We start from the raw sequence: 8,209 nt of genomic DNA, 5'->3' as shown, positions 1-8,209 counted from the left end.
AAGTCATTCTTATAAAACACAGTATGCAACTTACTCATTAAACCATAAATCTAGTCCAGCAATGCCCATTGGAAAGGAATTTACCAAAAGTCTACTGATGTTAAACAGCAGGGCAGTGTGAAATTTATTCCACACATCACTACTTAACAAGCAAAGAAATACTTTCTAAAATGTCTTAAAATACATTTTTTTAAAATTTTTGATAGTCCAAGGTTTGTTAAAAGGAAGAATAGCAGCCAGTCACCTTAGAAGCAAGAGGATCAGGATTTCGGAGCTATCCTTGGGTTCATAGTGAATTCAAAGCCAGCCTGGGCTACAGGAAATCTTCTCTTGAAAAATACAGCAAACAAAGCAAAACAAATTAATACAATAACAATCCAGAGAAAGCTGAATTGCTTCATAATGCCTCATAGGTTTCAGCCTTGTTCATAGCCTGGGACAATTTCCAAGCACCTCTGTGCCTCAGATTCCCTCTGTGTGCAACTGAAATGCAGATGAATCCTGTTATGAATAACCAAGTTAAAATATGGGGAGCTATAAACAAACCATATTGCAAAGTTTCCTGCTGCTGCTTTTCACATGTAGTTGTAGAAACATGAGCTGATATTAACTGGAAATCTCCCATGTTTATCTGAAGTAAAAATTTGCCTCTATAAGTAAAACAGGAAAAGATTAGAAACAAGAATTTAAACGGTGAAGAAAAATGACATTTTTCTCTTAAGTATTTCATACCCGCTTTCATCTTTTCATCCTTTTTGTTAGGCATTTGTTTGCCCGAGGAAATTCACTAAAGAAAAGCAAAAGGAAGATATGGAGTTACTCACACTCAGAATATTTACCAGGACAAAAGTCTTGAATACCAGGTTGTTATCCGTACAAGAAATGTGCTGAATTGTCCCTTTCTGCACAGCCCTGATCTACTAAGTTTCATCGTGAAATGGCCTTACCATGCAGAGCAGATCAAGGACTTCCCACATTCACAACCCCAGGGGGCACCATTAATGTGAACACCAAAGTCACTGGTTTTCTCCAGGGGATCTACTCACACAGAACACAGTCAGCATGACTTTTGCTACCCACTAGAGTGAGACAGAGAGAAAGCCAGGGAAGAAGAGCACATCAAAGGATAATATAGACGTGTTCCAGCTCGAAAAGCACATTGATAGCACATTCCAAAACCCCTAGAAGGAAGAGATTCATGGCTGGAAGCACACTGATAAGCTAGCAGAAATATGCCTCACAGCCTGCTTCCCACACATGGTGAAAGCAGGTCCTTGAGTGGATATCAGAAGAAAAGCTGAGTTTCCTGGGTCAACACTGTGTACAATAGCCCAGGTGTACCCAGAGCAAATCATTATTTGGATAAGATTTTGGTTAAGATGTTGACAAGAAGGAACTACCTTAGATGTTCTGTTCAAAGGATGCAAATTAAATAGGCATCCCATATGGTTTATAACATAAGTAAGAGCCTGAGTAATACTGAGAAAGTCAGAGTGTAATCTCTGGCTCTGATTACACCAAGATAAAGATGTTACTGCAACCCCTAAAGACCATAAGAGATTATAAGTCTGGGATGGAAGGTGTGCACAGACATCACTCTGAAGGATAGTAAGGAAGAAACTAGAGAAAATTGGGCAAACTTCCTTTCCCAACTCTTCTGCCCAGACAGAATATGTAGGAGAGTGGGGCAATATAGTTGTCTTTGATAATTTAAATAATTTTACAAAGTCATAGATTAGATATTAGTTTGTACTTTGTTGCTAATTTTATTATTATGCAGAAAGGGTTGTGGAATACAAATAGCTAGACAATAAAACATATTGACTTTTATTTATTTCTATGACACTTAGACAATATGCATATGTCTAATCCCCATGGCAAACAAAGCATCATACAACACAGTTGGGTTTCAGTGATAGATGGAAAATGTATATTTTTCCAAAAAAATCCAGGACTTCCTATAGCAACAGAGGTAAGAAAGAAATAAATGAACAATATTATTTTAACACACCTAAAATGGCAAAATGACTGAGCTCTTGTCTTCCTCCACATTGTCATATACCACAAAACTACATAGGTTTTATGAACATTGTGTAGAAATTGAAACAGCAGGTCAATAGGAAAAAGAAGGCCTCAAACTGAAAAGAGGCAAACAGATAGGTCTTCTAAAGTCATTTTATCCATCCATTAATTTTCTATGTGAAAATATAGCTGAAATCAAAGAAGTGAGCATCAACAGCAGGGTAGTAAACAGTAGCAGGGTAAAGTGAGTCAAACTCTTGACTTGCACACCCTTCTCTCACACACATATATCCACCTACCTCTCATATATTCAAGAAGAGCAACATGATCAGGAGATAGAAAATACAAACTAAAGTTTTACATGCAAATACTGTTATATGGAGAATGTGTGCCTCTTCAGGAATTCTGAGGTCATAGAGGAAATACAGGCCAGGCAGATGGCGAGTGGGTAAAGGTGCTCTGTCCCGAGACTGGCAGCCTGAGTTCAATCCCTCCGACTCACATGGGGAAGAAGAGAACTGACCCCTGGAAGTTATCCTTTGACTTCTATGTATGTATATGCCTTAGCAAGGACAGCCCCTGCCTCCCAATAAATAGATGAATGTAATTTTAAAATATGAGAGATAAATGATGGTAGAAAAATAAATGTTTAGTAAAAAAGCTAAAAATGTTTTATTATTTAAAACATAATCAATGTAAAGACAAAATATAGGATTCCTTATAAGTTATATCTATATTCCCTGTAAATTTTGTATGTATATATGTGTGTGGCTAGTGATGTCAGCTTTATTTAGATTGTAAGCTTGATTTATATTTACATTACGTTCTACAGTAGCAACTATATATAGCAATCAAGGATGCAGAAGTTATTCTCTACCTATATATAGCAACACTATTTTGAAATTGAAATAGAGATATCAGAGAGGGAATGTTCATAAGAAACTGGGTATGAAGATGGTGGAATTTTCTAAAAGTATTGGGTTATGTTTTGATTCAAACATTTGCCAGTAATCATATGGTACATTTCCACGATTTTAGTCTTTTGAAATAAAATCTCAATCCACATCTTCAGATGTACAAAGGCATAAAGTATTGCAAGATCAAGAGGAAGAAGAACATTGGACTCTTACTGATAAAAATAAAAGCAGATCTCCTTGTCCCCAAGTGAAGAAAGTTTAGAAGGTTAGAATCAGTATGTTCCTACATTAAAGGAAGAAATTGCAAAAGACAAACAAATTTCATGACAATGAACAGATAAAGATGCGTTATATATGTACATACTTGTGAATGTTGATGCCTTATATATGTACATATTTAAGATACTGGCGCATATATATATATATATATATATATATATATATATATATACACACACACAATCGAGAATGATTGATGCCAAGTTTTGACAGTGGTGAGTGATTTAAAGTTGAATTGGAATAAATCATACTTTAATGGTACTAGTTCATTCTTCATATTGAGCTCTCTCTTTTAGAGAGTAATTCTAAACATACATGGAATTATTAGTTCTTCAAAAGACATTGCAGCACTCAGGAGGCAGAGGCAGGCGGATTTCTGTGAGTTCGAGACCAGCCTGGTCTACAAGAGCTAGTTCCAGGATAGGCTCCAAAACCACAGAGAAACCCTGTCTCGAAAAAAACCAAAAAAAAAAAAAAAAAGACATTGCAAAAGGAGCCATGTTTAAACAACAAAGCAAATAGATTTGTTTGCAGGTTAGAACCTATTAATTAGGAAAATGTAGCATCTACACCAAAGATTTAGTCTTTGGTGGGTATAGGTGTACTTTGAGGGAGGTGGTTTCTACACCAAAGATTAAGTCTTTGGTGGCGATAGGTATACTTTGAGGGAGAATTTACAAAGCATCTGTAGAAAATGAATTTTGTGTGTGCATTTATTAAACCCCAAAGTCACTGGGTCCCACTTTTATTATTACACAGCAAAATGTCATTGAAGTAGCAAAGATATGAAACAGCTAGACGTTCTTCAACGTCTTTGTACCTGTTACTTTGGTGATTGGGAACTGAAAGCCAGGCTGTGTTAAATCAGCAGGAAGGAAGCTGCTCGCCTCAGCTCTATCTACTGGAAGACCAAGATTGAGGATGCATGTGTAAACTATCAGAGACCTGTACAAGGAAGCAGCTCAGAAAAATATGACTGAGAGGAGCCAAGCAGGTAAACTTCAGACCATTTTCTTCCGAGTTTACTGTCTCTATACCTGCAGAGAAGTTGAGAGCATAAGATAATTTCAGAGTTCTCCATAACCTGGGCTTTTTATTTATTTATTTCTTCGTTGAGTGTCTGCTTGAGGAAGGGGCTGGACATATTAGGAACATAGTCATTCCTGAACTCTGTCGTGAGATAAAGGAACTTCAAGGGCCCGAGGAAAGGCGGTCTTTCACAGAGATAATAAGGTCTTGTGCAACAGGGCAGCCACAGCCACCACCAGAAAGAGGAGGGAGACATCCAGGCACAAAAGGGCGTGGAGAGATAAAGCACAAGCCACAAATAACATTTACTCCAGGCTGTGTTTTACTTGCCCTGACTTACGAACTTCTTCATTTGTTCCAGTATTGAGTTGCACAAATAACCTTTTCTTCTTCTGTCATAAGAGTAGCGGCATTTCAAAAATTACTCATAAACATATCTGCAGAGGCAGCAATTTAGGCACAGAAAAGTCTCATAGACTCTCAAGAAGGGCTTCACCAGCCTAGCAGTTCAAAACGGAGTCAGATCCAAGCTGAAAGTTCTTAATATTTTATAGACTTTGTCTTTGGTAAGATCAGAGCAGTGATTCAGCTCCTCTTTCATTTTTTCTTCAAGATCAACTTCTTTTCTCAGTCTTTCTGTATTCTGGGAGATTCAGAACAAGAAAATACAACTTTTTCTTTGATAAGAAAAAAAAAAACCTTTCTATTTCACAGATCTAATCCCAGATAACTTCTAAGTTATTTCATCATGTGCCTTTATTTCAGACTAATAAGGGTGTACACTGCTCCGGTACAGATTGTTGGTGATTTTTATCAGACACTGAAGTAAACTGAGTGTATTAACAAAACAGTGACTAGGGAATTGGGGAGACAGGGGTAGAGATGAACAAATGCTCTTGAGAATCTCCTTTTTATTTCACAAGAGCTATATTAATTCACTTTAAATAACTAGCAAAGTGTACCACAGTCCCCTATGTCTCCTCAGGAGACAACAGAACACAGTCTAGTAGTATACCAGCATGTGGAATCTTGGTTCCTTCAGACGCTGAATGTCTAACTCATGCATCACATCTCAGAATGATGAAAGGAATGTTGATGTCACCTTATCAAACAAGGCTAACCCTTGAGAATCAAGCAGACTTGTTTTCTTAATGCTCGAACATTTGTGAGTGCAAAATATTATAAGACTTTTGCCATTTAATGGGAACATATTTATTACTTGTGTGGAAAAACCTATTTCTAGAGTTAAATTTTGGCCTTAATAATATGAGGTTTAGTTAAAATATCTACTTGTTATCAGGTACAGATGTGTTGTTCTCACAATTATCCTGGGACACATGTAGCCTAGAGGCCCCACGTTGGACATACCTGAATCCTGTATAACCTGACATAGTTGGTGGGAAACAATTATTTCCCCTACCTTTTTCAGGAGCACAAAGTGTTGGGTACAGTTCTTTAGACATAAAAAATTAACATGCTGATAACTTTATGGATTTGAAAAGTACCAAGTCACTTGCTTATTAACTTCACAGCATGAGGCTATCTTAGGGAAGTGATGAATGTCTGGAAGTAAACCAAGAACATTTAGCATTTGTTGATTCTCAATCACTTACTTTTGCTGATAGAGTTTATTTAAAGCTGAGAATGAACAAGAACTGAATTATGAGACAAATTATGAGACCTTGCTCATGAAATGACACCAGAACAGAATAACTTATTTTATACCTTTACGAAGTTAAAATTTTTCTAATTCTAGCCTCCATTATGATGCATTGAAAAATACAAAACTTTTTAGTGAAAGCAAAATTATCTTCTGAATGTATTTTAGAACCTCAGATAAGTATTTTTGGACAGCTATGGATGTTCTTGATGATCAGAAAAAACACACATCCAGTCAAACAGTAGCATCTGATTGTGATCTCTGATGTAACTTCATGCACTTAGTAATATATTTCATTGACTATACTAGGAGCAGTACGAGAATACTGTACTGCTGCAACATAAAAGTACACTTTTAGATTGACATCTTCTCTTAATATAGAGGCTTTAACTGAACTAGCTATAATACGTGCTTTTTTGACAGGACCATTTATACAGTAATCAATTTAATTTATTTTTATATTTTCATATCCAGAACATGACAATAACTAGCAATAATCACCAAGGAAACAATTGGAACACCAAATAAAAAATAAAAAGAGTCGTGGCATCCATGGATACATTATTTTTGCTGTGGCTTCAAAGAATTTTAAAAGAAACTATTCTGCTCCTATGCCTCGGCTCAGGGATGAGTTCATTTTGTATTTAAGATGCACACATTCTTTGTCTCAACTCTATAACTGAAGTGGACAGTGAACAAATGAGCTCTTTATAGACCAGTGCCAAGGGGGCAAGAGGAAGGGAGGGAGGCATGAACAGGGCTCTGGTAGGTGGGGAAAGAGAGAGATTGACTAATTTATTACCTCAAGATTGAACAAAGAAATACAAGGAATTAAGAATAATTAATAATAATGAAAGATCAAAGGGGAAGTAGAAAGAAAATATTCCTTGCTTAAAAAGGAAGAAAAGAAGGAAGAAGAAATAGAGCATATATGTGAGGGAGTAGGAGCCTGGACACATCTGTCCTAGGTGGCTTATATGGACAGAGAACAAAAGACACAGGTCAGTAGTATGAGGGAAAACTTCTGATTTCTTCTTCACCCTCTTGATGAGAGATAAAGGCCTGGTAGGCTGGCTTTTCCTCCATTGGCAGGGCATTCCTTTCTATTGTTCACTCCAGATTGCAGTCATGTTCAAGGCCAGTCCTGAACATGTTTGCCTGACTATGTGGGCCTGTCAATTTCTCTATCTTTGTCTAATCTGACCAAATCAAAATTAGGGGAGAGTTACCCATCCCAGACTTTCAAAAACACTTAAGCTCACATTCCTCCAGGAAGAAACAATCCTGCATCTACTCTGTGGAACATCTTTTTCACTGTATAACACCCCTTCCTGCCACCTTCTTTTTGTGTATGTGTGTGTGTTTCTTCACTTTTAATAAAGATTATTACCTGTTGCTGTCTACTGTGTCTAAAATATTTTCTGCCTTTTAATTCTTTAATTGCAGAAGTAAATGAGCCCAATCAAGGACCTTGGATGTTAATCCTTCTGCCTAGATGTAAATTCACTACAAGCATGATCAGTAGCCTAGCTGAAATATTTCTTAACCAGCACGTTGGTATGTGTTCACCTGTAACACAGAGCAGACAGAACCATGCCAATCAAGCCACGCTTTCTTTTGTCTTTGCCCATTAGTACAAAAAATGTAGATAATAACTTTTAAAAGAAGTACTATGTCCTACTGCATATACTGGCTTTGGGAGAGCCTAGGCAGTTTGGATGCTCACCTTACTAAACCTGGATGGAGGTGGGCGGTCCTTGGACTTCCCACAGGTCAGGGAATCCTTGTTTGTTTTTCAGGTTGTTGGGGGAGGGGGCTTTGTTGGGGGGGGGGGAGGGAAATGGGAGGTGGTGGCGGGGAGGAGGCAGAAATCCTTAATAAATAAGTAAAATTTTAAAAAAAGTACTATGTTTCCAACTCATTAGCTTCAATTCAAGTTAGGCTTCAGTTGCAAAAACAGAGTTGACTGGCCTTCATTTAGTTCCTAGTATATAATAACCACTTCAATTTGTCTTTGAAAAAACTGTATGTGTTTATATTATTCTTAGGCCCATTGGAAAGATGAAGAAACTGTCTGTGCTAAGAACTGTTTCAAGATGAAAGTGGTGTACTGTGAGAAGGTTGGCTATTGAGTTGCTCCTTTAATGACAATGTTCCACTATTATATGATTAAAGTCAGTCTTCTACAGCTTAAGGTTGTTTTGGCAAGCACACTTGGAAAATAAACGTGGGAAAATTGTACCTTTAATGAATATACAAAGGACAGACATGCGCAGACTGTGTCAACTATTATGCCATTTGT

The sequence above is a fragment of the Microtus ochrogaster genome, unplaced genomic scaffold, assembly GCF_000317375.1.
Source record: "Microtus ochrogaster isolate Prairie Vole_2 unplaced genomic scaffold, MicOch1.0 UNK1, whole genome shotgun sequence".
NCBI lineage: Eukaryota > Metazoa > Chordata > Mammalia > Rodentia > Cricetidae > Microtus > Microtus ochrogaster.
The sequence above is the reverse complement of the archived record's forward strand: the minus strand, read 5'-3'. Positions refer to the sequence as shown.